The sequence below is a fragment of the Stenella coeruleoalba genome (genome assembly GCF_951394435.1).
Source record: "Stenella coeruleoalba genome assembly, chromosome: 2".
NCBI lineage: Eukaryota > Metazoa > Chordata > Mammalia > Artiodactyla > Delphinidae > Stenella > Stenella coeruleoalba.
Window position 1 is genome coordinate 10,680,516 of NC_137147.1, and position 21,413 is coordinate 10,701,928.

The following is a 21,413-nucleotide window of genomic DNA, read 5'->3' on the forward strand; positions in this document are numbered from 1 at the left end:
TTCTGGACCTATGCAACTTGATTGTGAGATTAGTTCGGAAGAATTAAAAAGAATAGCCAGAAGAACCTGGAAAATAAGAAAAATGTTGAATGGGGGAGAGGGGATTCCAATACAATTCTCTACCAAAAAAAAAAAAAAAATTCAGCCTACAGCTTAAAAAAAAAAGGAGAGAGTGTAGTAATGGTCATAAGGAGCAAGTACTGGCTGCCTGTGAATAAGTCATGCCAAGTTCACTTCAATTTCTTATTTCTTTGGGGGAATCTGGACAGAGTAACAAAGGAAAGCTAAAGATAGAGTATATACATCTCAGCAGAGTAGACTCAACTGTAAGCTCCTCTAGAGCCTGGTACAGAGCCTGACACACTGCAGACACCCAATAGATATTTGTTGAGTAAGAGAACAGACAAGTTGATAAAATATGGATTGGGTAGTACCACAGTAGGATGCACTTGCAGTTGGTGAAACTGTCTTATCTAAAATGTATTGATCAATGGCTCAAAAGCAACTCGAAACAAGCTATTTAATGGCACACCACATTCTTTTTTTTACTTCTTTTCTCCTGATCAACATTTTTATTTTGAATATTTTATATAGGGATGCATATCATTTTGGTAGTTGATGCAAAACTAATGGAGAAATGTCTATTATGTTGAATGATAAAATCAGGCATAACAATGAGACGACACTAAAAAGATGAAATTAGTAGTTTGTAGTGGGTTGAATCGTGTTCCCCAAAAAGTTATGTTCAAGTCCTGATACCCATAAATGTAACCTTATTTGGAAATAGGGCCTTTGTAGATGTAATCGGATTAAAATGAGGTCATACTGGATTAAGCGAGGCCCTAAATCCAATGACTGGGGTATTTATAAGAGAAAAGAGAGGGAGATTGGATACAGAGACACAGAGGAGACACAGGCCATATGAAGACGGAGGCAGAGATTGGAGTGATACAGCACAAGCCAAGGAACACCAAGGGATACCAGCAACCGCCAGAAGGTAAGAGAGAGGCAAGGAAGGCCTGCAGAGGAAGCAAGGCCTTGCCAACACCTTTATTTTGGACTTTTAGCCTCCAGAATTGTGAAAGAATAAATTTCTCTTGTTTTAATCCACCCAGTTTGTGGTAATTTGTTACAGCAGCCCTAGGAAACTAGCACAGGGTTAAACAAAGCTCTATTATCGTCCCACTGCACAGCTGGAGAATGAAGGAAAACAGGCTTAACAGGTATTTCCTATGGAAAAGATCTGGCAGTTTCAGCAGACCAGAGGCTTGACATTATAATACAAAGAGCTAAAGGACTCTTTACATTTTGAAATATAGATTCCTGTACTCTGCACTAGTGAAGGTATGTATAAGGTATTGAGTCTTTTTCAAGTGCCACATTTAAAGGACGACATAAGAAGGACCTGGAACGCATATTAAAATGTAATGTAGGGCTTCCCTGGTGGCACAGCAGTTAGGAATCCGCCTGCCAATGCAGGCGACACAGGTTCAAGCCCTGGTCCGGGAAGATCCCCCATGCCGCGGAACAACTAAGCCCATGCGCCACAACTACTGAGCCTGCGCTCTAGAGCCCGTGGGCCACAACTACTGAGCCCATGTGCCACAACTACTGAAGCCCGTGCACCTAGAGCCTGTGCTCCACAACGAGAGAGGCCACCGCAATGAGAAGCCTGTGCACTGCAACGAGGAGTGGCCCCCGCTCGCCGCAACCAGAGAAAAGCCCGCGTGCAGCAACAAAGACCCAATGCAGCCAAAAATAAAATAAATAAAATTAAAAATTTTTTTAAATGTAATGTAAAAGTAAAATGCCTCGAAATTAAGTCATGCTATCATCCAACATCAGTGAGCAGTTACTGTATGTATATGGTATATAGTCTAACATCTAGGAGGAGCTCACCCAACTCCCAAAGAGGTGGAGCTCTAACATGGGTCAAAGGTGATAGGAAGTTATTTAAAGATAGCAAGTGTTTTAAAGAAGAGAATGATAAAAATGACACGATAGCCTCTGTATTTTAGATGGATCACTAAGGGGACTACGTGAGGATAGATTTGATGGGGACAAAAGCAGACACAAGGAGATAAATTAAAAGGCTGTTATAATAAAGAAATGATAAATTCCATAATTAGGATGGTGATGGTAAGAATAAAGAGGATGTGGGGTACCTGAGGAATATTTAAGACATAAAACCAGAGTTTTACATAATACAATAACACTTGACTCTCAAAAGTATTATGAGAATGAATTAAGCTAATATATGTCCAACTGCTTAATACATAATAGGCATAAACAATAGATATCTAAACCCTCCTTTCTAGAGATCTTAAGATTCAAATACATATAACTCTGACATGTTAAATTGGTTATATGTTTAGGAGTTATCTATTTTCACTTCTAAGGCAAGCTCATTTCTTCTTAAGATAGCATTTTATATATATATATATATACATGTACAGGTATATAAACACACACGTGCATATATATACATAAGTACCTATGTACACACACACATATCCTTTAAGTTTTGTCCTAGTGTCAGACCAAGCTTCTAAGACCAATGAAGATGAAATACACTCTGAAATGCTGAATATCCCTCCAATTTTAATCCCACATCAAATAGTAAATGAGACTCACACAATAAACTATGTACTGTTTAGAAGCGTTGTCCTTTCAAGAAATGTCCAGAAGGAGAGAAAAACAAGACAGAAATAGAACGTATGGGTTGAAAAGAGCTAAATATTCTAAATGAAATGACTGAGCTTTCCACACTACAGGAAGCGAGCTTGTTGATAAGTATACATTTTTGCTTAATGTAGTTTTTTTATGCAATAAACATTTCATTTCTAAGCCAATGTATGTGTTCGTTTATGCAGAGCTACCCATATCTTTTCAGAATATGAGAAACAAATGCATGTGAATTTCCAACATAATAATACTGCAAAATGAAAATCCCAATTTAAAGCCTATTTATTGGTTGAGTAATCAATACAGAAAATTTGCACAGGTATACTACCAAAGGATCCAAGTCAAGTTACAGCATGAAGAGTCCCTGACTTCAGATGTATTGTCACTTTATCTTAAAAGAAAAAAGAAGCTGGTTGCGTGCTAAGATTGTCTACCAATTAGGAATTGTGATTATTATGCTGAATATACTAAGAGAAAATTTTAACTAAGAGAAAGAACCAAAAATATAATGAACATTCAGGAAAAGTGTAAGTTGTTATATAAATACTATAAAATTTGATTTAGCAAATATGTTTGAAGTACTTTTGACAACTATATTTTTATTTACCTGTAAATCCATTTGAAAAGCATGTGAACATTGTATATAGTACAGAACTTCACATTAATGAAAATATGAAACCTTCAGGTGAATGATATCCATAATGTAATTATGTAATCCTTCTTTATGAAAGACATTTACTTCACCTTCATTCATTTTTACTTATTCAAGAAACAGTTTTTGTGCAAACACTGCCCTAGACAATGATTTGCATGCTGAAGACACAGAGATGAACATAATACCGTCTACACACAAATTAGGGCAACTAACAAGAAGACTAATTATTTCAATACAGTGTGAGCACACGAGTAGGGCATACAGGGGAAGAGTGACAATCACGCAGGGCTTCCAAGCTAAATAATGAACAATAAGTAAGCATTAGGAAGGCAAAGAAAAGGGCCGAAAGAGAAAGAAAGCATTTCAGGCAAAAAGAACATCGTGCACTGGAAGAACTGGAACAAAATAGTCCAATGTAACTAGATCAAGGAGTTAGGGCAGGGATTTAGTTGGATGGGCAAGAATCATTAGGGCTTAAATAGTAATGGTAGAGAGTAGGAGAAGTTTAGGAAGACTCCCAATTTTTTGACTTAGGTTAATCGGTGGATAGATCATGGAGCCATTCACCAAAATGAGTATTATAAAAAAGAAGTACAAGTTTGGGACAGAAGACAATGAGTTTGGGTTTGAGTTGCCTATAGGACGCTTCGATAGGCATAGAGGTCATAGTTCAAGAAACACGTTTAGACTAGAAAATTGAATTTGGGTGTCATCCACATAGAGGTGATAGTTAATACCACAAGAGTGAATGAGAGAAAGAGTCTGTGGGATTTCTTTTTTTAAAAAAAGAGAGAACTAATGACAGAATCCTGTTTTTAAAGATAGGGAGAAGAAAGGTAGCCCTAAGAAAAAAATCTGAGTAGGAATGGCCAGCAAAGAAAGAAGAAAAGGAGAGTTTAAATAAGGAATAGAAAAGCTAGTGTCAAATCATGCAGAGAAATCAGAGCTAAAAACCTGGTGTTCTTTTTGCGACCACAAGTATGGTTAATAGGTACACTCTAATATTTACACATGTGAAAAAAACTAGAGTTCCGTCTATGAGAAGTCAGCTATGTTGTTGTGCAAAGATTTCTAAATGACTACAGGTTGCAATGTTATTCAAAGGAGAAGGGCTTTTATATTTTAGTCACATTACCAAATAATGTACATAAAAATAAATAAAACTACCTATTGATTTCTCTAAGTATGACCCTTAAATATGTAGGGGATAGGGCTTCCCTGGTGGTGCAGTGGTTGAGAGTCCGCCTGCCGATGCAGGGCACGCGGGTTTGTGCCCCGGTCCGGGAAGATCCCACATGCCGCGGAGCGGCTAGGCCTGTGAGCCATGGCCGCTGAGCCTGCGCGTCTGGAGCCTGTGCTCCACAACGGGAAAGGCCACAACAGTGAGAGGCCCGCGTACCGCCAAAAATATATATATATATGTAGGGGATAGGAGGAAGTTCAACTTCAAATCATACTGCTAATTATCTATACTCTTAAAACTGTTTGTTTTGATGTAATCAAAAGATTTTTAGTTATTGAGATAAAGATGCTGAGTAGGGTAAATACATTAAACATGGCACACATTCACATTTCTGTAATTACCTATACTGAGATTATACCCCAAATATCAGCAGGTTAATTTCCAAATTTGACAAACATTTTGATGGATATTTATATGAGTGATTTACGTTAACCAGATGCTACACTGTCATCATAATACAAAAGGTGATGGATAGGCAGTTCATGCCCTAGAAATGTTCTGTTTAGGTGATCAGCCAGTTCCCTGCTAGATATATCAAGTCAAGGAATTGCCATGCAGGGATCCACTCCCACCCAAATACGTTAGGTTGATTGTTGTAGAAGAGACTTGGAGACAAGCAAAGGAAAAAAAAATAGCCCAAGAGTCCATGTCCCATTTAAACAATGGCTACTTTTTTTTCTGCTCCACTCTAGGCTGGTGGTGGCGGGGGGAGTGGGGGGACTAGATCCAAACTTTATAATTATCCTTATTTTAGCAGTAAGCACAAGGTTTAATACTTGATGATAATGATAATAATAATGAGCTAACTTATTTATTAACTCCTCATTATATGCCAGGATTCTGTGCTATGCACTTTTCATGGATCACCTCATTTAATCTTCACAACTATGACTATCCCCATTTTACAAACAATGCAGTTGATGTTTAGAGAGGTCGAGTTAACTTGTCCAAGGGCACAGAGAATGCAAGAAGCAGAGCCAGGATTTAAACCCAAGCAGCAGTCTGATTCTAGAACCCTGACTCTTAACTTCTGCTGTTATCAAAAGCAAGCTTCTTTTGAAAGAGCACACCCAAAGTGCCCCAGATTGGTCAATTTTAACTCTTAAAAGACAGGGAAAATGGGGGGCGGGGGGTTAGATTCCTCTTTCTCCTCTTTAGAATCCCAAATGAAAGAACTATAAATTCTTATTTTTATCATTCTATATCAGCTACATAAACATTTTCACTACAGTGAACTTTGACTTTAAGAAAAAGAAGCATTTCAAGGAAAATACCTGTAACTCTTGTGCAATCGCCTGAGAAATTGCTAGGAAGCTTTCACCTCCTGTTACGATGTTCTGCACAAAGCACAGGAAACTGATTGAACGTATAAAACAAGCTCCAAAGTATATCTTAACTATACCTACACTCTCTTTCATCATTATCACTTATTTTATTAACGAAAATGCTACTACATAAAAATAACATCATCTTTCACATAACTGGGATCCATTACATTTCAAAGGTTAAGTCACGTAATTTGTTTGGTTGAAATGCAATACTTCCTCTTGCTGGCTCAACCAAACTATGTTCACTTCCTATACCAAAGAAACCTGTACCTACATCAAGAGGCCTCAGGAAAAGAGTAACAGAAATATTATTTTGACACTGCATTAAGCCTCCATCTCCCCTTTGGTCCTTAGGCAAACAGTACTATGCACACTTCTCCTGAATGCAGAAAAGAAATGAAATCTCTCGTTCTCTCATGTTCTGGTGGTCTTCACATCCAGTAGAAGAGAAAAATCTCACGGCCCTCCCTTCTCTTTCTCCTCCCTCCTAGCCGGACTCCTACAGAGTCCAAGAATCACAGATCTGCAACTTCACTTTATTAAAAAGTATTCACCCTTCATAAATAGTAACCATGCAGCCTTTCATGTATTTGCTCTATTTTCGGGTATATAATGTACACTGGAGTGTCAACTCATCCATGTTAGTGCACGTCAAAGAGAGAGAGAAACGAGATTCTTAACTTCCCTCCACCCTAGATAAAGATGCCGAAAAACACCCAAAGCACCTTATCCTTTTCACAGCCTACTCCTGTGTTACCTCCTTTGCCCTCCAAAATGCTAACGGCTGAACAAAGATAGCTGCTACTCCGACTCCTTACTTTACAGATGAAAACTCTGAGGCACAAAACGATTAAGTTAATTGCCCAGTTAACTGTCTCACAGTTAATCAGAAGGACATGAAAAACTCAAATCCGTATGTCCTAGCTTCAAATATGGTATCCTTTCCATCTACAGATAAAAAAAAATAACAAAACCTGTTTTACAAAAAATTCTAAACTACCTACTAAACTACACACTATGTGCACTACACAACCAAGTCCACAGATAGATTTTATCCATCTTGGCACTAAATGCCCAGGAAAGAGACAAGACAAAGCATCCAGTGCATCTCAAAATATAACAAGGAAGAGGACAGTAATACTCACTGGCTTTAACCTGATATTTCTTACATAATATGTAACTATAAAAGCAAATGACAGGTAGTAGTTTTTTTAACAACTGTACTAAAATAAAACCTTTAAGGGTGTGTTATCCTCAAGTTCTGCACCAATTCCAACTATGTTACCATTACTCAAAACGTAATGCATAATTTTTTCAAAAGCCTCTGCAGAAGCCAAATTTATCTTTGAGGGTTAGATTGAACTAAAACAGGCCAAAAAAATCACAAAAGAACTTCCTAATGATTTAGAAGAGATGGACTAATAAGTGGGAAATGATTGTCAATATCATAACTATCATTTATTGAGTACTTGCTATATGCTGGACTCACTACTCAACATTTTATGTGTATTCTCTCACCTATAATCACAACCACCCCACTGGCATTATTACCCCAGGTCTACAGATGAGGAAATAAAGTTCATAGAAGTCAATTATTTTGCCCAAGGTCAAACAGTAAACGGCAGAACTAGGATTCAAACTCAGGTGTTCCAGATTCCAAGAAAAAGAAAAGATTTTTATAGAGGTACAAGCACTGGATGGTAGGTGCTCATAAAGGATCTCTAATGAAGCATCAATCTGGGAATTCTATGAGTCTTCAGTTCATTTAACCTACCTGGTGAATAAGTGACATACTGCATTTTAACAAATACAAGCTACTGCCCCAAAATAATGAGACTACTGTTTTTTGGTGTCTCACAAAATGGCTTTAATAGCCATTCCAAAGAAGAATTAAAAAGACTTTCAAGCAGTGACAACATAACTGTGTGCTGCTCTGAAAGAAACTAGAGTCAATTCGTTGAATAGCTTTTGGTTTACTTGTCAAAAATTCAAACTCATTGCTTAATAAAAAACACCTTTTATTTACAGAAGTTTAAGTTCCTGAATCCTTCACATGCACTCAGGAGAAGGTTTCATGTTAATCAACCTACCAAGTACATACCAAAGGCCTACTAATGCGCACTGCAATAAGAAATGCTACAGGGAGCCTATTAGAAACTTCCTCTGTCCACAAGGAGTTAGCAGCTTGTTTCCAACCAAACACACAGCCAATCATTCCTGGGAAAACTAAAATCCTCCTGCTATTTTTTATAGTTTGTGTGAGCTGCTCTACAAAGGAAACCTCTCTGGAAAAATAATTAGATCATTTTTCCAGAGCCCCTTTCACTTTCTTGCAAGCAGTGGCTCTGGCTTTAACCTCTGGTTGTGGTTAGTTTTAGCATTAGTGCTGGTGTTACTGAGCTGATTTTCCTCACACTGAATCCAGAATTCAGACTCCAGAATCCTCCCTCCCCCTTCTCTGCCTTCTAGCCTCTCCAACCCTAAGTGGAAACTGCAGACTCGAACTCCCCTATGGCTCCAGCACCGAGAACTGGGCATGCTCAGAAGGCCCGGCAGGCTCGGGTGGCACTGACAGTTCTCCGCCCCTGATGTGCTGCTGCCCCCCTTCCCCCACTCCAACAAGAGATACTGAAATGTTTATCTGAAAGATACGAGGCCTCTTCTTCCCGAAAATGACCCCATTTTAATTTCGTTTCGTAGGGTCTTTCGGTCTTGCCAAACCCCACCACCAGCCGAGGAAGCCCGCATAATTTTTCAGCACCGGGGACAGCGCCGCGCTCCCATTAACGTCCGCCCTCCCCCCACCTTCTCTTCCCCCCCACGCCCCACCCCCCACCCCAACTTCAGCCCCCACCCCCGCACCAGCACGAGGCCAAGGTCTCCCAGCAGCCGCAAACGCTGCAACTGCAATAGCTCCCAGCCGGGGGCCGGGCCGGAACGCCGGGCCGGCTGCTACTTACACTGCTCCGCTTTGGTGGACATGGTGCTGTCCAGATGCAAAGGCTTTGCCCCAAAATCTGTGTCGTGTGAGCTCCCTCGCTCCGCCAGCGATGTTGCGAGGAAAAGAGCGCATACCCCCCACCCCCACCCCCTCGCTTTCCCCCTCCCTTAGGCCCGTGTCGCTACCATTCGGACAAAACGCACATCAAATTGCAGAATTCGGTCCCGGAAGGTTAGGAAATCGCCCCCGGAGAAATGGGTGGGATTTAATAGGCGGCCAAAGGCTTCCTGTCCGTCCCCTCCTGGAGCTGCCCGCGTTGATGTGGGCGGGGAGACCGAAAGGAGGGAGCAAGCTGCGGCTCCTGGTGAAATGGGAGAATGGGCTCGACCGGGGGAGGAGGATTTCCATTCATAAGGCGCACGGAGGGGACGGGTGTTTCCCAGAGAAAAGCCTCTTAAAGTGCCGGAGTCCCCGACCATTTGGATCTCCCATTGGCGTTCTCCGGGCCTGTAAATCCTGCTCCGGGAGCAGCCCCGGTGTCTCAGCGGTGTGACCGGAGAGGGACACAGGTGCGTCCCACGCCTGGTCTCAGCCTCCGTGCGGCAGGAGGGGGAGGCGGATCAGGGGCGGGCTGGAGAGAGCCGGGGCCGGAGGGCGGCGAGGATGCTCCTGAGGACCGCGAGGAAGGAAATGCAGAAGTAACCCTCAGCATGGCTTCCCGGCGTGCTGCGGTCCGTGCCTTGTCTCCCCTCTCTAATGGGCTCTCCTGCTGATGATCAGGATGGGAGGTCCCAAGGCCAGGGGGCTGTGAGAAGACTTTAGAAGTCGAGTCTAGGGAAGGAGGAGATTTCCACGGATGGTGAAGCTGGAAGAGCCACAGAAAAGGAAAATGCAAGATTGGAAACAGGAGGAACCTAGGTGGGCTCCCATGCAATCACCCAGGAGGGAGACGGGCACGTTAGGAAGCCCCTCTGCTGGGAAACCAAATGAAGCCAGTAGAAAAAGAAGGCGATGGAAACACACCTCAAGCATATTAATAGGAAAATACTTAAAGAATCAAGTAGTGGAAAGACATTCTGAGCCTGGACTTGGAGTCAGGAAGAATCAGATTCAAGACGCAGTTCTACCACTTACTTATTCATTCTAGGACAATCCTAATCTCCCTAAGCCTCAATTTCTGTAAAATGGTAACAATAAAACCTGCCCTGTCACCTAAAGAGTTAGTGGGTGGATCGAATGATACAATGAATGTGAAATTCCTTTTAAAATTCAAGTACTGTGCAAGTGTCAACCATTATGACCATTCTTAATTCAAATAATTTAAATAGCCGGTGAAAGCTGAGGAGCAATGATCAAAGCAGGTTAATTTAGCAAAAAGTTTTGGGAACAGAACTGAAAGAGGTGACCAATTATTTTTAATACTGATAATTGTGGTGACTAAATCACTGTTTTTCCACCTCAACAACAACAAAAATCCTTAGTTTAGGTAAAAGAATGTTAAATTATATATGATATGGACAAAATATTCTAAAGAAATCTTTGACAATTAAGAAAAAAAATAAAGATCATGGCACTAGCAGATGCGGTGTCTGGTGAGGACCCACTTACTGGTTCATAACTGGTGTATTTTTGACATGACCTCACATGGCAGAAGGGGCGAGTGAGCTCTGTGGGGCCTCTTTTATAAGGGCACTAGTCCCAATCCACCTCCTGAAGGCCCACGTCCTAATACCATCACCTTGGGGACTAGGATTTCAACATATGGTTCTGGGGGGGGGCAGAAACATTCAGCCCGTGGCCATGTCTGTCTGCAATCTCTATTCTCAGGCTAGGGTCCTGGTTGGGTAATATTCCATGGGTTCTACTTTCTCTGCCTGGGCTGAGAACACTCCCTCTATTTCTTGAAAACCTCTAACTTTGTAGCATTCAAATTTCCTTTTCAACGAAAAGCTCTTCCCTCGACAACCTTTAGTTGACAAACTCTAGTCATTCAGTAAACACTTTTTGGGCTTTGAATACAATCTTCATGGTGACAGTTCCCTAAGTTTACCTCCAGCCCAGACTTTTCCCTGCATTCCAGACTTGGTCCCCTACTGTCTACTCAACATCTGCTATTGCGTGTCTAAAGGGCACTTCAAACCATGTGTGGCCCGAACTAACTCCTGGTCTGACCCAAGCCACCTTAATGTCTCACATTGTAGAGAATCCTCACTAGTCCCCCCTCCATGATTTTCAATACAGTTTCCTGAGTAGTCCTACTAAAATCTAAGACAGAACACCCTTCTTCTTGGCACAGAACCCTGCAGGTGCTTTCCATCCCATTCAGAGTAAAAGCCAAAGTCCTTATAATGGAGAACAAACCCTGAATGGTCTTTCCTTCCCAACTCCTGTCATCCTCTCTGACCCCATCTTATCCCACTCCCTTGGCCCCAGTGACCCTGAGCCTGCTCCTTGGAAACTGCAGGATCACTCTCATCTCAAGATCTCAGTCCTCGCTATTGCCTCTGCCTAAATGTTACTCCCCCTGTAAGCTGGCCTCATGTAAAAACTGTGCCCAGCGATCATCCCTTGGGGGAATTTTAATTTGAAGCTAAGATCATTGGGTTTTGGGGAGCAATTAAAATGATGATTCTAAAACTGTTTTATTTAGCCTTGAATAAAATTAAATTTCAAATCAAGCCGGACATTTTTAATAGCAACTTAAGAAAAAGGGAAATTTTGAACTGTGAATGCAAGTATTTCAAAATACAAAGCATTGAGACAGCTGTTATATTTAGTTATCTAAATAAAGGTGAAAACTTTGGATGCCTGTAAAAAAAAAAAAATGAACAAATGTCAAGGAAAGTTTTTTCTGAGTAACCCAAAATAGTCTATGGACAACAAAGAAGCTGCCCATTATGATACACACAGTGGCCAAGTTTCATGATATTGGTGAAAATGTTCATAAAATGTTAGTGACTTGGCTCTTTAGGATGTACACACAACTGGACTGTGTCACCTCAGTGATTGCCAGGTTGGTCTGGCTAATCAAGCCGATCATCCTGTACTATTGTTCATTCCTAAAAACACATCCCAAAGAGAAGTTCCTAGCTTCAAAGATAAATGATGATGTAAAGAATGATGCTGAAGAGTTAGTTTCAAGTAAAAAATTGGAATCATTCTGAAAGAAAATGTGAATATAATATAAATTTCTGAGAAGATGACAAACGTTCTATGTGAACAAAAGAAAGCTCAATGATTTATTCAGAAATTTCTGGGAGGCTTGAGGCTTTGATAAAGAAAATAATTGAATTTTTTTTTTTTTTTTTTTTGTGGTACACGGGCCTCTCACTGTTGTGGCCTCTCCCGTTGCGGAGCACAGGCTCCGGACGTGCAGGCTCAGCGGCCACGGCTCAAGGGCCCAGCCGCTCCGCGGCATATGGGATCCTCCCGGACCGGGGCACGAACCCGTGTCCCCTGCATCAGCAGGTGGACTCTCAACCACTGCGCCGCCAGGGAAGCCCTAACTGAATTTTTTTTAATTGGTATCTTGGATAACCCAGAAACAAAGTAACAAGGTATATTACTCCCTCTTGGCCTGTTTTACTAACCCTGCTGTTTGTCATCAATTAAACCTTCTACTGCCTCATTGAGAGAGTATAATATTATTAAGGAATGGACTCAGGAGTTAGACAGCCTGGGTTTGAATTCCAGCTCTGCCTGGGTGTGACCTTGAACACGTTACTTCCCTATGTCTCAATTTCCTCACCTGCAAAATACACATAACATAGGTTGTTGTCACAATTAAATGGATGCACATAAAGAATCTAGAACAGACAAAACTATAATTCAAAAAGATACATGCACCCCTATGTTCATAGCAGCACTATTTACAATAGTCAAGACATGGAAACAACCTAAATGTCCATCGACAGAGGAATGGATAAAGAAGATGTGGTATATATATGTGCAATGGACTATTACTCAGCCATTAAAAAGAACAAAATAATGCCATTTACGGCAACATGGATGGACCTAGAGACTATCATACTAAGTGAAGTAAGTCAGAAAGAGAAAGACAAATGCCAGATGATATCACTTATATGTGGAACCTGAAATACGACACAAATGAACATATCTGCAAAACAAAAACAGATATAGAGAGCAGACTTGTGGTTGCTAAGTGGGGGGGCGGGGGGGGAGAGGGAAGGATTGGGGGTTTGGGATTAGCAGATGCAGATTATGTATAGGATGGATAAACAACAAGGTCCTACTGTACAACACAGGGAACTATATTCAGCATCCTGTGATAAACTATAATGGAAAAGAATATGAAAAAGAATATATATATATATGTATAACTGAGTCACTGTACTATACAGCAGAAATTAAACACAACATTGTAAATCAACTATACTTCAATAAATGTTTTTTAAAAAGAATCTAGAACAATCCCTGGCACGTGTTAAATGACATACGAGAATCTAGAATAATCCCTGGAACATATGAGTGTTTGCTTTTGTTAGCATTACTGTCCAAGCCACTCAAATGCACTCATTCCATTAAGGTTTATGCTGACTATGTCAAACCATTCAAAGCCTGAAATCATCCATATTATTGATACCCTAATTATCAACCTAGGCTCTTACAACTTCAACCTCCTAACATGTCCATTGGGCTAATTCACTAACCTGAACCATGTCCATTATCCAGTTTCTCCATTCCAACAGATGGCCTGACTTACTACTTCAAAGAAACAAATAGGAACTCCCTCACGTTCCTTGTCTTTGTCTCCATTGATCTTCATCAACCTTTCTTTCTTTTCTTCTATTTCAGAAGTAATGCCTCTCTACACTGCCAAGTGAAGTGCTCTTTTCTTCTTAATCTATGCCTCTAATTATAAATGCATCCATTAATTGCCCTTTCTTTCCAGCATTTTAAGTCTCTGTCTTTTCAATGGATTGTTTCATTCTGCTCACAAACATGAATAAATTTTCCACTCTGGAAAAGCTCTACTTGGCATCACACTGAATAAGTGATCTCCATTTCTCCACCAGCTGTCTCCATTTCTTCAGCATCTCACCTATTACCATCTCCTTACTGAAACAATTTCTTGCAATAGTCACTAATAATTTCCTAATAGTCAATTACAATTATCTCTTGGTGACTAATTCCGCATTTTAAATATCTCCCTATCCATTTTTGAAACTCCCTCTTCCCTTAAGTTCAATGTTATAATGTTCTGAAAAATCTTCTCCAAACTTTTTGGTGTTTGTATTGTTTAAGGAAGTATTTCCAACATAGAAATATAAAAAATAATGATGTCATAAACACTAATTTTGCCTCTACCCAGTGCCATCAGATCTTAATACTTTGTCATATTTACACTAGATACTTTACTTTTAAGAAATAAAACATTTTAGATTCCTTAGAAGCCCCCAGCAAACTTACCTAATTGGTGGTTATTTATTCAGCAAATACTTATTGAGTACCTATTATATGCCAAATAGTGTTCTAGGCACTGGGGGTACTGTCGTGAACAAAGAAGACACAAATCTCTGCTTTCGTGTCTTCTAGTGGGGAAGACAATCCCAAAAAATTTAAATATGTAAAACATATAGTGCATTAAGTACTGGTAATTACATAAAAGAAAAAATACTAAGGCAGGGAAAAGAGACAGGAAATGTTGAAAGAGGTTGTAATTTTGGATAGAGTACATTTTAGATAGGGTAGCTACATACACTATATGTATCTATATCCAAAACAATATGTATTGTTTCACATATTTTTAACTTTATATAATTATACTATACATATATTTCTGAAACTTACATCTTTTAACTCAACACTGCATTTTGACTTAATCATATTGATGTATATATATATATATTACTAGTTTAGATGTTTAAAAAAAAATATTACTAGTTTATTCATCTTTACTACTGTATAGTATTTCATTTTATAAATATCTCACTGTCTATTCACCTACTGTCTTGTTGATGAACATTTAGGTTATTTGAAATTTTTACCTATTACAAAAAAAATTGCAATGATCATTCTTATACATATGTACTTCTGCAAAAAATTCTCTAAGATATTCTCAACTTCAGCTTTTACTAGATACTGCCAAATTCCTTAACAAAATGATTGTTATCAACGTATATTCTCTCCAGTTTCCACTTCCAATGTGCCCAAATAAACTACTGCTGGTTCTACCCTCCCAAAAATAATAATTACAAACTCAACACTTGGAAGAAGGGAATGGCACAGGAATATGTTTCCTCTCTTTACGGCTTTTAGCCTGAGGGATGGCTTTAGTTGGTGCTGTACAGGGTGGCTAAAACTCCAATAGCATACTCACAGCCTTTTTAGTCTGAATTACCAAAGCACATAGTTTAGAACAACCATATCTACTGGAAAGGGAAAGGGTAACTCCTAGAAGAAGAGAGCCTGAAAGGAGGAAATGTAAATTATGTGTTTCTGCCCAAATCTCTAGCTGATCCCTGAACAATACACATGCAGGGGATATGCAAACAAAAATCTAGCTAGGGATAAAAGAAATAAATTCAGATTTAAGCTAACACCTAAGAGTTAGTTTGTAGTTTAGATTGAATTAAATTAGTTATCTGCTAAAACAAAAAAATCAACACCTTTCAGAGGAAAATAACAAAGTTCAATCTTTACAACGTAACATTCACAATGTCCAAAATACAATTCAAACTTCCCTGACACATAAAGAAATGTGACCTATTCTTAAGAAAGAAGACAATCAACAGAAAAAAACTCAAGATGACCCAGATGTTGGAATTAGCAAACAAGGAATTTAAAGCTTAATTCTGCTCACTGAGGTAAAAGAAAATATGCTCATAATGAGTGAAAAGATAGGCATGTCAGCAGAGAAATAGAAAATACATTTTTTAAAAAACCAACTGGAAATTTTAGAACATAAAAATACAGCATTTTAAATTAAACGTTCACTAGACGGACTTAATAGATGAAGTAGTAAAGTGAATATAAATCCATGGAAATTATCCAATATGAAGAATGATGGGGGCAGGGGGGAACTGGAACAAAATAAACAAAGCCTTAGGCCTGAGGGTCAAATAGCAAAAGGTCTAACATATATATGATGTTAGTCACAGAAGGAAAGGATAAAAAGAACAAGCAGAAAAAATATTTTAAGAAATAATGGCTGAAAATTTTCCAAATTTGCTGCAATAAAATTTACAGATTTAAGAAGCCATGCAAACCTCTAAACAGGAGAAATACAAACAAAATCATGTCCAGATACATCAAATTCCAACTGCCAAAAAACAAAGATAAAAAAGAAATCTTAGAAGAAACTAGAGGAAAATGACAAATTACATACAAGGGAATATCAATTCTTAGCCACTGACTAATAATGGAGATCAGAAGATAATGAATAAATGAACACTGTCAGTATATCTATAGCCAGCAAAAATATCCATCAGAATGAAAACAAAATAAAAAATGTTCAGGGCTTCCCTGGTGATGCAGTGGTTAAGAATCTGCCTGCCAATGCAGGGGTCATGGGTTCAAGCCCTGGTCCGGGAAGATCCCACATGCTGCAGAGCAACTAAGCCCATGTGCCACAACTACTGAGCCTGCACTCTAGAGCCCATGAGCCACAACTACTGAGCCTGCAAGCCTAGAGCCCATGCTCCGCAATAAGAGAAGCCACTGCAATGAGAAGCCTGCACACTGCAACGAAGAGTAGCCCCCACTCACTACAACTAGAGAAAGCCCACACACAGCAACGAAGACCCAATGCAGCCAAAAACAAATAAATAAAATAAATTAATTAAAAATTTTTTTTTTTTTTTCAAAAAATGAAGAGAATTTGTCACCAGCAGACTTTCACTATAAGAAATGCTAAACAGGGCTTCCCTGGTGGCGCAGTGGTTGAGAGTCCGCCTGCCAATGCAGGGGACGCGGGTTCGTGCCCCGGTCCGGGAAGATCCCACATGCCGCGGAGCGGCTGCGCCTGTGAGCCATGACCGCTGAGCCTGCGCGTCCGGAGCCTGTGCTCCGCGACGGGAGAGGCCACAGCGGTGAGAGGCCCGCGTACCGCAAAACAAAAAAAAAAAAAAAAAAGAGATGCTAAACAAAATGTTCAGGCTGAAGGAAAATGACACCAAATGAAAACGCATATGTTCACCCAAGCTCTAGTTTGATTTTTACTTTCTTTACAGAATTTTTATTGAACAGAAGTTTTAAAACGTAAACGTAGCCAAATTTATCAATGCTTTTCTTCATAATTTGTGCTTTTTATATTTTAAGAAATTCTTTCCCATCCCCAACATTGTAAAGATTATCTTATATTTCTAAAAGTTTCAAGGTTTTACTTTTTACATTTAAGTGTAAATAAAATTAATTTTTGTGTATAGTGTGAGGTAGGGTTTACTTTTTCCTGTATGGATGAGTATCATCCTAAACCACTTATTAAATTCTCCTCCAACAATTTCTAATACCATGTCAACCTTGTCATAAAACAACTTTTTATATATGCCTGAGGCTGTTTGCTAACAGTTTTCTCCTTTACTCCCATATTACTTTTTTTTTTCACTTTAAGGGTTTTTGTTTTTTAATTTAAAATTTAAAACATTCTCTGAGGTAATGCATCTATTTTTTCAACATTTCATTTTATATTGGAGTACAGTTGATTAACAATATTGTGTTAGTTTCAGGTGTACAGCAAAGTGATTCAGTTATATATATACATGCATCTATTCTTTTCCACATTCTTTTCCCATTTAGGTTGTTATATAATATTGAGCAGAGTTCCCTGTGCTATATAGTAGGTCCTTGTTGGTTATCCATTTTAAATATAGCAATGTGTACATGTCAACCCCAAACTCCCTAACTATCCCTGCTCCCCACCCCTACCCCGGCAACTGTAAGTTTTTTCTCTAAGTCTGTGAGTACGTTTCTTCCTAGTAAATAAGTTTTTTTAGGTCCTGCATATAAGCAATATCATATGATATTTCTCTTTCTCTGTCTGACTTACTTCATTCAGTATGACAATTTCTAGGTCCATCTATGTTGCTGCACATGGCATTATTTTATTCTGTTAATGGCTGAGTAATATTCCATTGTGTATAGGTACCGCATCTTCTCTATCCGTTACTCTGTTGATGGACATTTAGGTTGCTTCCATGTCTTGGCTACTGTAGACAGTGCTGCAATGAACACTGGGGTACATGTATCCTTTTGGACCATGTTTATCTCTGGATATATGCCCAGGAGTGGGATTGCAAGATCATATGGTATCTCAATTTTTAGTTTTTGAAGGAACCTCCATAGTGGCTGTACCAATTTATCTTCCCACCAACAGTGTCAGGAAGGTTCCCTTTCCTCCACACCCTCTCCAGCATTTATTGTTTGTAGATTTTTTGATGATAGCCATTCTGACTGGTGTGAGGTGATATCTCATTGTAGTTTTGATTTGCATTTCTCTAATAATTAGCGACGTTAAACATCTTTTCATGTGTCTCTTGGCCATCTGTATGTCTTCTTTGGAGAAATGTCTGTTTAGGTCTTCCGCCCATTTTTTGACTGGGTTTGTTTTGATGAGATTAAGCTGCATGAGCTGTAAATTTTGGAGACTAATCCCTTGTCCATCACATCATTTGCAAATATTTTCTCCCATTCTCTGGGTTGTCTTTTCATTTTGTTTATGGTTTCCCTCACTGTACAAAAGCTTTTGAGTTTAATTAGGTCCCATTTGTTTATTTTTGTTTTTATTTCCATTACTCTGGGAGATGGATCAAAAAAGATATTGCTGCAATTTACGTCAGAGAGCGTTCTCCCTATGTTTTCCTCTAAGAGTTTTATAGTGTCCAGTCTCACAGGTAGGTCTTTACTCCATTTTGAGTTTATTTTTGCATATGGTGCTAAAGAATATTCTAAGTTCATTTTTTACATGTAGCTGTCCAGTTTTCCCAGCACCACTTATTGAAGAGACTGTCTTTCCTCCATTGTATAGTCTTGCCTCCCTTGTCATAGATTAATTGACCATAGGTGCATGGGTTTTTTTCTGGGTTTTCTATCCTGTTCTATTGATCTATATTTCTATTTTTGTGCCATACTGTTTTGGTGACTGTAGCTTTGTAGTATAATCTGAAGTCAGGGAGCCTTATTCCTCCAGGTCCATTTTTCTTTCTCAAGATTGCTTTGGCTATTCGGGGTCTTTTGTATCTCCATACAAATTTTAAGATTTTTTGTTCTAGTTCTGTGAAAAATGCCATTGGTAATTTGATAGGGATTGCATTGAATCTGTAGATTGCCTTGGGCAGTATAGTCATTTTGACAATATTGATTCCTCCAATCCAAGAACATGATATATCTTTCCATGTATTTGTGTTGTCTTTGATTTCTTTCATCAGTGTCTTATAGTTTTCAGGGTTCAGGTCCTTTGTCTCCTTAGGTAGGTTTATTCCTAGACGTTTTATTCTTCTTGATGTGATGGTAAATCGGATTGTTTCCTGAGTTTCTCTTTCTGATCTTTCATTGTTGGTGTGTAGAAAGGCAACAGATTTCTGTGTATTAATTTTGTAACCTGCAACTATACCAAATTAATTGATGAGCTCTAGTAGTTTTCTGGTAGCGTCTTTAGGGTTTTCTATATATAGTATCATGTCATCTGCAAACAGTGACAGTTTAACTTCTTTTTTTCCAATTTGGATTCCTTTTATTCTTTTCCTCTCTGACTGCCGTAGCTAGGACTTCCAAAACTATGTTGAATAAAAGTGGCGAGAGTAGACATCCTTGTCTTGTCCCTGATCTTAGATGAAATGCTTCCAGCTTTTCACCATTGAGTATGATGTTAGCTGTAGGTTTGTCATATATTGCCTTTACTGTGTTGAAGTAGGTTCCCTCTATGTCCACCTTCTGGAGAGTTTTTACCATAAATGGGTGTTGAATTTTGTCAAAAGCTTTTTCTGCATCTATTGGGATGATCATATGGTTTTTATTCTTCAGTTTGTTGATGTGGTATATCACACTGATTGGTTTGCAGATACTGAAAAATCCTTGCATCCCTGGAATAAATTCCACTTGATCATGGCATATGATCCTTTTAATGTATTGTTGGATTCCGATTGCTAGTATTTTGTTGAGGATTTTTGCGTCTGTGGTCATCAGTGATATTAGCCTATAATTTTCTTTTTTTGTCTCGTTGTGGTATCAGGGTGATGGTGACCTCATAGAATGAGTTTGGGAGTTTTCCCTCCTCTGCAACTTTTGGAACAGTTTCAGAAGGATAGCGTTACCTCTTCTTTAAATGCTTGATAGAATTCTCCTGTGAACCCATCTGGTCCTGGACTTCTGTTTCTTGGGAGGTTTTTTTTTCTTTTTTTTTTAAATATTTATTTATTTATCTATTTATTTGGCTGTTCTGAGTCTTAGCTGTGGCACGCAGGATCTTTGTTGCTGCATGTGGGACACTCGTTGCAACATGCGGGATCCTTTTAGTTGCGGCATGTGGGATCTTTTGGTTGCAGCATGTGGGCTCTTAGTTGTGGCATGCGGGATCTAGTTCCCTGGCCAGGGATCGAACCCAGGCCCCTTGCATTGGGAGCACAGAGTCTTAACCACTGGACTACCAGGGAAGTCCCTGTTGGGAGTTTTTTAATCACAGTTTCAATTTCAGTACTTGTGATTGGTTTGTTCATATTTTCTATTTCTTCCTGGTTCAGTCTTGGGAGATTGTACCTTTCTAAGAATTTGTCCATTTCTTCCAGGTTGTCCATTTTATTGGCATACAGTTGCTTGTAGTAGTATCTTATGATCCTTTGTATTTCTGTGTTGTCTGTTGTAACTTCTCCTTTTTCATTTCTAATTTTATTGAGTCCTCTCCCTTTATTTCTTGATGAGTCTGGCTAAAGGTTTATCAATTTTGTTTATCTTTTCAAAGAACCAGCTTTTAGTTTCATTGATTTTTGCTATTGTTTTCTTCATCTCTATTTCATTTATTTCTGCTCTGATTTTATCATTTCTTTCATTCTACTAACTTTAGGTTTTGTTTGTTCTTCTTTCTCTAGTTGCTTAGGTATAAGGTTAGGTTGTTTATTTGAGATTTTTCTTGTTTCCTGAGGTAAGATTGTATCGCTATAAACTTCCCTCTTAGAACTGCTTTTGCTGCATCCCATAGGTTTTAGATCATTGTGCTTTCATTTTCATTTGTCTCTAGGTATACTTTGATTTCCTTTTTGACTTCTTCAGCGATCCATTGGCAGCATATTGTTTAGCCTCCACGTGTTTGTGTTTTTTTACAGTTTTTTTTCTTGTAGTTGATTTCTAATCTCATAGTGTTGTGGTTGGAAAAGATGCTTGATATGGTTTCAATTTTCTTAAATTTACTGAGGCTCACTTTGTGGCCCAGCATGTGGTCAATCCTGGAGAATGTTCCATGTGCACATAAGAAGAGTGTGTATTCTGGTACTTTTGGATGGAATGCTCTATAAATATCAATAAAATTCATCTGGTCTAATGTGTCATTTAAGACTTGTGTTTCCTTATTGATTTTCTGTCTAGATGATCTGTCCATTGGTGACAGTGGGG

At 39.0% G+C, this 21,413-nt stretch overlaps 1 protein-coding gene across 4 annotated transcripts in view; it reads right to left on the reverse strand.

Annotated features, from left to right (window-relative positions):
• UNC79 (unc-79 homolog, NALCN channel complex subunit) overlaps positions 1–21,413 on the reverse strand; it is a 279,675-nt gene that overhangs the window by 240,759 nt on the left and 17,503 nt on the right. Inside the window, exon 1 of one of the 4 annotated variants that reach the window (XM_079914613.1) lies at positions 9,056–9,220. The exons of the other annotated variants lie outside the window; for them this stretch is intronic. The gene's annotated coding sequence lies outside the window, so the exon portion shown is untranslated. Of the gene's footprint in view, positions 1–9,055; positions 9,221–21,413 lie in introns of those variants that run through there. 4 annotated transcript variants of the gene reach the window in all.